General features: G+C 41.5%; 1 protein-coding gene across 1 annotated transcript in view; it reads right to left on the reverse strand.

Moving 5' to 3' along the window:
- The window catches only part of GNAQ (G protein subunit alpha q), a 354951-nt gene extending 345091 nt beyond the window's left edge, over positions 1-9860 (reverse strand). Inside the window, exons 1-2 of the mRNA XM_049633988.1 lie at positions 9696-9860; positions 5111-5202 (exon numbers count right to left, since the gene is read on the reverse strand). The gene's annotated coding sequence lies outside the window, so the exon portion shown is untranslated. The remainder of the gene's footprint in view (positions 1-5110; positions 5203-9695) is intronic.
- Between the last annotated feature and the right edge of the window lie 203 nt (positions 9861-10063).

Here is a 10063-nt window from a genome sequence, read left to right on the forward strand (position 1 = left end):
TTACCAACGATCTACCCCTAGAGTTTTTAGTTATATGAACCAATAAAAATCTTCTTGAAGCCAGTTTGAGCTGAGTTCTTGCCATCTACAATCGAAAGAGTCCTGTTTGGTATATAAAAGCACGTGTCCATGTTATCCATGGGCTCTCCAGGCTCCTCTGTGAACTCTTTGAGTCTGCTCTAGGCTTCCCTTCTTTCCCGACTCTCATCTTCCTCACCCCAAACCAGCCCGTGTGTGTGTGTGTGTGTGTGTGTGTGTGTGTGTGTGTCTTCCAGCAGGGTCTTGGTTTAAAAACACACACGATTTGGGGCACCTGGGTGGCTCAGTTGGCTAAGCGTCCGACTTCGGCTCAGGTCACGATCTCACTGTCCGTGGGTTCGAGCCCCGCGTCGGGCTCTGTGCTGATGGCTCAGAGCCCGGGGCCTGTTTCAGATTCTGTGTCTCCCTCTCTCTCTGCCCCTCCCCCGTTCATGCTCTGTCTCTCTCTGTCTCAAAAATAAATAAATGTTAAAAAAAAAATTAAAAAAAAAACCACACACGATTTAAGAGAGACTATGGCTGGTCATTTTTTTAGGCTTGATTAACAAAAGTTGTTTTAAGTGCTTGTTTCAAAACCCTTCATTTCAATTTCTGTATCTCACTCAGAGTAGGTAAGCACTGTCAAAGATAAGTCAGGGTATGAATCTTGGCATGCAATCAAAATGATAACCTAAATTTTCGGAAAACGTAAGAGTTTACGGTGCATGTTCACGTGTATTGTTTCATTTCATCCTTAACGTGTAAAGGAGGGGTTGTCTTCATTGCTCAGATGAAACAACAGATTCACATAAGTTCAGGGACTCACTCACAGATATACAATAATGGCTAAGAGTTACATAGGAGACTACTTCCAATGCACTAAACATCTTGTCTGTTTTGACCCAATGTTGGAGATATTACATTACACTTGCATTTTATAAATATAGAAACTGAGACAAAAATGTCCCTGAACACACCCCAGGTCATATCCCAGGCGCATGCTATTCCCTATCTGCTTATCAGCAAAATAGGGCTTGAATTCTTCTGATCCAGGTCAAATGACTTTTGTACAGTATCAGTAAATATAACAAAGTAGCAAAACCCAACAACCAAAAACACAAATGAAGTTGACCACATGGAAAGATGATCAGACTAGAATCTGAAAACGTTATGTTTTCCCAGCACCCTAATAATGTCCTATAAGGACTTATGTATTTTGCATTAAAAGTTCACCATTTTAACTAAGTGAAACTAAGATAATTTACAGAATAGCACATAAGATTGAAGTATCTTGGAATTTTCAGATGTAGTATTCAGCTCTTTTTGTTTCGCAGTCCTTAAAAATCAGTTAATATATTGTATATCCCAGTCCTGCCATCTGTTAATCTAATTTAAATCATTTTGCATTTAAAATTATTATTAAGCTTACTTTAGAGAAATAATAAGCATGAAAAACACATGATATATGTACAGATAATAAAAAACATAGTCCTATATTTCAAAGAGTTAAAACATATTCTTGAAAAGGTTAATTGGACCACAGATGTGAGTGTGTGCGTGTGTTTGCACATATGCATATACAACTGTGCAGTTTTCCATTTTACTGATCAGCAACTGCTCTTAAGGAGGAGATCTGGGTTTATACTGACTTTTTTTTTTAACATTTATTTATTTTTGAGACAGAGAGAGACAGAGCATGAATGGGGGAGGGGCAGAGAGAGAGGGAGACACAGAATCTGAAACAGGCCCCGGGCTCTGAGCTGTCAGCACAGAGCCCGATGCGGGGCTTGAACTCACAGACTGTGAGATCATGACCCGAGCCAAAGTCAGACGCTCAACCGACTGAGCCACCCAGGCGCCCCTATACTGACTTTTTATAGGATTATAAGTGATACCTGCCAGTTGAAGCAATTTGAATTATAGTATCAACAACTCCAAAGAATTATTTGTTGTTTTCAATCAAGTTTTTTATTATGATTTTTTGCTATGTTTCTCCATTTTCCTACTTATGAAAATAAGATATTATATTGATTATACTCGCTTTTACACATTTGTACAAGAAAATGGATTTTTCATAAAAATCTCTGCAGTAGGGGTGCCTGGGTGGCTCTCTCTTTCCCTCTGCCCCTCTTCCCTGCTCATGTGCTGTCTGTCTCTCTCTCTCTAAAATAAAAAAGAAAAATTAAAAAAAATCTCTGCAGTAGTCTTAATGTGGAAATTCCACCATCCCAGAAAGGAAAGATGGGTGGTCACTGGCTAACCTGTTTGACACAGGTAGAGGCCAGGGTGCAGGGAGCTCCAATGCCCGGGGCTAAGCCTTGAATCGGGACAGATGAAGAGAAAGGTGAATCCAATGAACCGAGCAAGGAAACAAAAGAAGTAGGAGACAAAAGGCTAGGAGCTGGGACACCAGAATTGACTGAACACATTCCAGATGGATGCCGCAAGGCTGAACTGTCATGAAGGAAGAGGGCTTCCCTGGGGTGCAGAGTCCTTTGGGGCTTGTCTCAGGAAGATGAAAAGTCAGTAGAGAATGTGGGTCATAGCATTGTTCTCCGGTGGAATTTGCTTGCATACAAATAAGGAATCTTTGTTTCTCGTTTTCAGAAACGTTTTACTTTGGAAAATTGTAGGCACTCGACAACGGTAGAAAGAAGGGAATGATAAATCCCCATGTACCAGCCCTTCCACAATTTTGCCAGCCTTCTTTCATTCATCCCTCCCCACTCTTATTTATTATTCTTGCCAGAACATTTTAAAGCGCATTCCAGACATCCGGCCTTTCCTACTCTTCATTATGCATCTCAAACTGGTGCTTCTTCATGAAGCATCTCTAATTGATAAGTAAACTGAAAAATGAAAAGGTCTTTAGTGCTATATAAGACCATGTTTATATTAAAATGCCTTGATTGTCTCAAAGGTGTTCAGTTTGGATCAGGGTCCAAACAAGACTCCCATGTTAATTTTGATCGTTTTGTCTCAAGATTCTTTTATTCTATTCCTTGCCAGCTGCCCTTTTTCTACATCTTTGATTTACTGGAGAAACTGGGGCATTTTCCCTGAAAGAGCAATGTCCCATATTTCAGATCATGTCACTTAACTTATTCTTCCATGTCTCTTATTTCTCCTAAACTGCAATATAGATAGAGATACCTGATTGAATTTGGAGTGATTTTTTAGGCAAGAGTACATCATGGGAGATGCTGTAAATAAAATATTTACAACCCATGGGCCATATCTGATCTATAGACATGGTCTTATTTGGCCCATACAGTTTTTTTTTTATGCTTTATTTGGCCCATATAGTTAAAAAATAAAAAGCTGTATCAGTTTCTGAAATCAATCTGGGTTTTCCCAGGAAACAGATGGTACTCTCATGCAAACTCTTTATAAGGGTATGGACAGAGTTGGGGAAACAACAATGAATGACAAGCCATTCTGGGGCTTGTAACTGCAGGGAATTGTCACATTCCCCCACCTGAAGGGCTTCTGGACAGGGGTCTTTGGTAGAGGACAGTCATCACAGACACCCAAACCCAACCTAAACCGATACCTGCAGAGAGGGGCATGGAGAAGTAACTCTCTTACCTCAACGTCCTCCCTTCCTCAGTGACCCTCTGGCTGGTGACTCCCACTGGCTGAGCACAACAGGAAGCCAGAGGGCAAAGAAGCCCATTGGTACTGTACCTAAAGGCCAGCCTCCCCCCAGGGAATCAAGTCAGGAAGGGTGGAGAGTGGATCTGGAGGGGTAACACCTGCCACTATTTACAATTAAAAGGTTTTATAACAATATAAAACTCTGCATTTTCAGCTTCTCTTGTCACTTGAGATGTTCTGGCAGCCCGGAGAGCCTGATATTAACAACTGACTAGAGGCCAGCAATGGCTGCCCTGTGGCAGGACATAGGAATGTGCTGTGGACCTCAGATCGTTACCAGGAAGAACAGGAGGGCAGAGAGGAGAGAAGCCTGGGACTGTACTGATTACTTACCTAGAAATCGAGATCTTAATCCAGAAGGGTGCTGAGTTTACTTTGAATTAGCGAGATTATGTTTTTCTTTGCTATTAGAAGTAATGGAGGTTCATATGAATTTAGCTTAAATTAGAGAAAAGCAAAGAAACGTTTTTGCAAACTTGAGTATTGCATTAATATGAAGTGTGATTATCAGAATACAGAAAAGAAAATCCTCCTGTATTTACAGGTGCGCTGAAATACGCATTGTGGCTGATTGCCATGTGTTAAAATGGATATTCTGCTGAAAACAATAATCATGTTTCAGAATGAATTTCTAGCCTACAAGAATAAATCTGGAAATATTTACTTAAAAGCAATTATGAAAAAAGTTTTTTTAATCTTTGTAAGCAAACTAAAATTTTTGACATTACAGCATGGGAATGATAATTTTTCAGCACTGCCAGCTGCTAGGCTGTTACTAAGATTCTGCACACTGTGGACACTGAATATACGGGGCCACCATATACAGTAGCTCAGGTTATACACTGCACAATACTAGGTAGTGTCAATCACTACGTGGGGTCTGTAAATAGGAATTTTTCTATTACTTTCTCCTATTCTTTACAGTAGTTATTATTTCTGCATTAAGGCTGCTTAATCATGGATGTTACTATGCATAATTTAAAATTATTCTTTATTTGTGAAATGTTCAAATGTATAGTCACTATTCTGTTTTCCCGTATGATGAGAAGAATTCATAAGTAAGAATTTTCCTTTATATACTCATAGCCCAGATGGAAATAGGTAAAATTAAATACAGTTCTTAAGAATTTAAGAATGTAGTCACTTACAGTTATTTTATGTAAAATTACAAATTAAAGTTTAACAATTTTACAGATATTAGAATTATGGTACTATCCAATCTTGAATATTATGCCTTCTATTATGTAAATTTTTATAGGATATGTTGACTTAAAAAAGATACAATACACTTCCTAAATGTTTCCAGCTAATGCACTTGCTTAATATTCTAATTAAGTATCAATCTGTTGTCTACCTCATCTAATTATTTTTAAATTCCTATGTGCTTTTGTAAATAATTTTAGTAACTTTATAAGTCACCATTAATTATCATTACATGTCAGAGGAACCTGGCTGGCTTCGTCTGAAGAGCATGAGACTCTTGATCTCGGGGTCACAAGTTCAAGCCCCCAATGGGTGTAGAGATTACTTTAAAAAAAAGAAGAAAAAGTCATCATTACATGTCAACTTACAGTAACAAATATGCATGCACTTCAACTTACTAATAGAATTTCAATATATAGAACACATAAGGGTGTGTTTCACTTTAAATTAGGGAGAATGAAAGCAAATATTCAGATAGTCACAGAGAATTTGAGTGACAGGTCCTACTGGCATAATAAAGTTGTTAGGCTGATTATGTGTGATGGTGACCTACCTGAATACACGATCATTGGTCATGGTCAAATTCAAGAATATGAGAAATGAGAGTAAAAAAAGCAATCAGCTTTTCAGCCTTACAACGGCAAAGACCGAAACCAGAGCCAAGGACTAGATTTTGGCAGAATATCAAGGCAAAAGGCAACATAGATATCTCTTTCTAGCTGTTATCTGAAAATATTCTTCTGCATAAACTTAAAATAAATGGATCACTCTAGGGATGCCTGGGTGGCTCAGTCGGCTAAAGGCCAGACTTCGGCTCAGGTCATGATCACACGGTTCATGAGTTCGAGCCCCACATCAGGCTCCGTGCTGACAGCTCAGAGCCTGGAGCCTGCTTCAGATTCTGTGTGTCCTTCTCTCTCTGCCCCTCTCCACCCTCCTTCTCTCTCTCAAAAATAAACATTAAAAAAAATTTTTTTAAAAGGGGGTGGCTGGGTGGCTCAGTCAGTTGAGCATCTGACTTTGGCTCAGGTCATAATCTTGTGGTCTATGAGTTCGAGCCCCACATCAGGCTCTGTGCTGACAGCTCAGAGCCTGGGGCCTGCTTCGGATTCTGTGTCTCCTTCTCTCTCTGCCCCTTGACCCACTCTCTCTCTCTTTCTCTCTCAAAAATATATAAAATTTAAAAAGATTTTTAAAAAAATAAATAGATCGCTGTAAAAACTCCTAGATATTAGGACAGAAAGTGGCAGCTAATGTGCATTGAGAACGAACTATCTGGTTGGTCATTGTACCAAAAACTTTATCTTCATCATCCAATTTAATCCTCCTGATGGCCATGAGGTCAGTACCATGATTATGCCCAATTCATGGATGGGGAACTGAGAAAGAACTTCACAAAAACCATACTCATTGTGGGTGATCCATACCCAGAGTCTAGTTTAGTTTAATATGTGTGGAGTTCAGGTCAAGAACTTGCCACGAACCCTTGGCTTCCATAGAGAGGAGGGGAGAGAAAAAAGAATGTGTATGCTTCCCAGACACCACAGTATCCTAGGGGCTCCTTGCCTAACCCATCAGCTACCAAGTGATGGGCAGTATGAAGGCCTGGGGAACATGGGTCAAAAGCAAAGAGTAGGAGTGATGAGAATAGTGAACAGAAGACGTTGCATTTGCAACAAAGGCACTGCCTTTGGCTTGGGTCCCATTCTCCTCATCTCTCTCCAGGACTATTGTATAAGACCGGAGACAGGTATCAAACTTAAACTAGAGGACAGAGACATAAAGCAAAGGTCTCATAGGGTCACCATGATTCAAACATCTCCTACAAAGCACAGCATATATGGTTTTGTGTATACAGCCTAACTAAATTCATGCATCAAAGTTTGAGAACCACTGAGCTGACATAAAAAAAAAAGGGAAGGAAAATAAATTCATTTGTCTGGGCAGTCAAACCCGGCTTTTTAAAGAATGACTATCAATTCTCTTGTGTTGATGGTAAATGGGTGGGGAATCCCAAAATGTTTACTAGATCTCATTAATATTAAGTCTCTGTAACATTAAAAAAAATTTTTTAATGTTTATTTATTCCTGAGAGAGAGAGAGCATAAGGAGGGGAAGGGCAGAGCAAGACAGACACACAGAATCTCCAGGTTGTGAGCTGTCAGCACAGAGCCCGATGCGGGGCTCAAACCCACGAACCGTGAGCTCATGACCTGAGCCAAAATCAGATGCTCAACCAGCTGAGCCACCCAGGCACCCCTAAGTCTCTGTAACTCTAACTTTAATGCATGGTAAGAGACTTTACTTTCCTGCTGTTGTAAGGATTTAAGGAGTCACACCCTACAAGGGGATTCAGTTCTAAAGTCTGAGTGTAGATTAAGCTAAAGTTACAGTTTTCTCAAATTTTATCCTAAATTTTCTTTCTAGAATGCAAATCTGGTCACATCACACTCTTCCACAGAATCCTTCCATAGACTGAGTTGCTGATCTCTGATTTCACTGACAATAATTACAGGGGATAATAGGTGCTCAGTGAAACACCCCTTACCCCCAGTGGCAAGACCTTCCATGGCTCATCATCCCCCACATACAAGCATGTGACCCACGGGGATACAGGTCATAGTTTGGGGTTTATTGTTAAACTTGATTTGGTTCACCATTTAATTGGTCTGGTTAAGCCACATGGACAGTGTCACCTAATGGTTGCAGCCTCAATCACCATAGACAGCATAATCCAAAGCCACTCAGACATCAGAAGTGTATGAGTTTCTAGGGTGCCCGGGTGGCTCAGTCGATTAAGCGGCCAACCCTTGATTTTGGCTCAGGTCGTGATCTCATGGTTCATGAGTTTGAGCCCTGCATTGGGTTCTGTGCTAACAGCACAGAGCCTGCTTTGGATCCTCTGTCTCCCTCTCTCTGCCCCTCCCCTGCTCGTGCTCTCGCTCTCCCTCTGTCTCAAAAATAAATAAACATTAAAAAATTTTTTTAAAAAGTGTATGAATTTCTATTAATCAGAAACAAGGGTGTGCTATTCAAATATTTGTACACTTAGGAGGGAAGTGAGAGGTGTCCCCATTCAGGAGCTGCTCGAGAGTCAGGCACAAGCCTTTTCCAAATCTGACCCCTGTCAACCTTCCAGCCGCATCCCCTGCCACAACCCACGTTTACTACCCCCCAGTCCCCCCTTTACACTCAGTACTTGTCGCCTGCCATTCCTTTCCTTGGTCCTGCCTTCTACAGCTCTTCTTTGACGGTCCTCCCCAAAGACTTCTCTACAAGTTTTTCTTTCCTGATTTATTATCCCTCCCTAAAGTACAGTTCATCTTCTTTGACATCTCACTTAAGTCAACTATCACTTTTCTTAACTGTAATGTAATTAATTATTGACAGAAAGAAAGGAAAAAGAGGGAGGGGGAGGAGATAGTTTAGAATGGAGAATAAAGACTATTATAAATAAATGTAGTATGTGAGGCATATGTCTCTAAAATGGGTAGGATCAGAATATCAAAAAATATGATTTCTCCACACAGGCCTCCAGTTATGGCGCAAATAAGTCACAGGAAGGCAAGGCACCGAGTAGGGAATATAGTCAACCGTGTCGTAATAGTGTTGTATGGTGACAGATGGTGCCTCCCTGGCGGTGAGCACGGTAGAACATATAGGCTTGTTGAATCACCATGCTGAATACCTGGAACTAATGTCAACTTGTATGTCAACTGTACTTCCATTAAAAAATGAAGATATTCTGGGGTGCCTGTGTGGCTCAGTCGGTTAAGCACTGGATTCTTGGTTTCAGCTCAGGCCATGATCCCACAGTTCGTGAGATGGAGCCCTAGGTCAGGATCTGTGCTGATGGGGTGGAACCCGCTTGGGGGTCTCTCTCTCCCTCTCTCTCTCTGCCCCTCCCCTGATCCTGCACACATGCATGCTCTTTCCCTCTCTCTCTCAAAAAAAATTTAAGTGTTTATTTATTATAGAAAGACAGAAAGAGACAGAGCATGAGCATGGGAGGGGCAGAGAGAGGGGGAGACACAGAATCCAAAGCAGGTTCCATCCTCCGAGCTGTCAGCACAGAGCCGACACAGGGCTCGAACTCACAAACCGTGAGATCGTGACCTGAGCCAAAGTTGGATGCCTAACCGACTGAGCCACCCAGGTGCCAGCCCCGCCCCTCCAAATTTTTTTTTTTTTTTAAAGTCAAGAGGAGCACCCAGGTGGCTCAGTCGGTTAGGACTCCGACTTTAGCTCAGGTCATGATCTCACAGCTCGTGGGTTAGAGCCCCATGTTGGGATCTGTGCTGACAGCTCAGAGCCTGGAGCCTGCTTCGGATTCTGGGTCTCCCTCTCTCTCTGCCCCTCCCCCACTCATTCTCTGTCTGTCTCTGTTTCTCTCTCTCTCTCTCTCTCTCTCTCTCAAAAAATAAATAAACATTAAAAAATTTTTAGGGGCTCCTGGGTGGCTCAGTCTGTTGAGCATCCGACTTCGGCTCAGGTCATGATCTCACGGGTCGTGGGTTTGAGCCTCATACCAGGCTCTGTGCTGACAGCTCGGAGCCTGGAGCCTGCTTCTGATTCTGTGTCTCCCTCTCTCTCTGCCCCTTACCCTGCTCACACTCTGTCTCTCTCTGTCTCAAAAATAAATATTTAAAAAAATTTTTAAAATCAAGATATTCTGGGACAATTGCAGAAAGTTGAATATGGATTTTATATAAGTTAATCCTTACTATTCAGAGTGTGAGCTGTTGACCATCAGCAGCATTACCTGGGTGCTTGTAAGAAATCTGCTTCATCCCCCACCTGAGGGGATTTATACGTACCCTAGAGGTCAAGAAGCACTGTATTAGACCAAAATAAAAAATCCTTTCTCCAGCTACAGCTCCTTACTATCTAGGAGTCCACAAATCTTCTCTAGAACATCTAAAATCACGTACATCTCCCTTCTCAGAGTTCACCTCCAACTTGCCTCTGTGCCCAGTCAGGTTTACCTGACAAATTCATCTTGCCCTTATAATCTTCACTCTTCTCTGCAAACTCCTATCCTGGGTTTAAGAGCTTTTAACCCCACCCTGTCCAGAGTTACATCATAAAGCATCCTCCATTCACTGGATTATGAAGGTCACCATGCTCCTATCTCTTCCTCTTCATTTTCAGGAGTGGGCACCAAGAGGGATTCTTTGGCCCAGCA

This window comes from Panthera uncia, chromosome D4 (assembly GCF_023721935.1).
Source record: "Panthera uncia isolate 11264 chromosome D4, Puncia_PCG_1.0, whole genome shotgun sequence".
In the NCBI taxonomy this organism is placed as follows: Eukaryota; Metazoa; Chordata; class Mammalia; order Carnivora; family Felidae; genus Panthera; species Panthera uncia.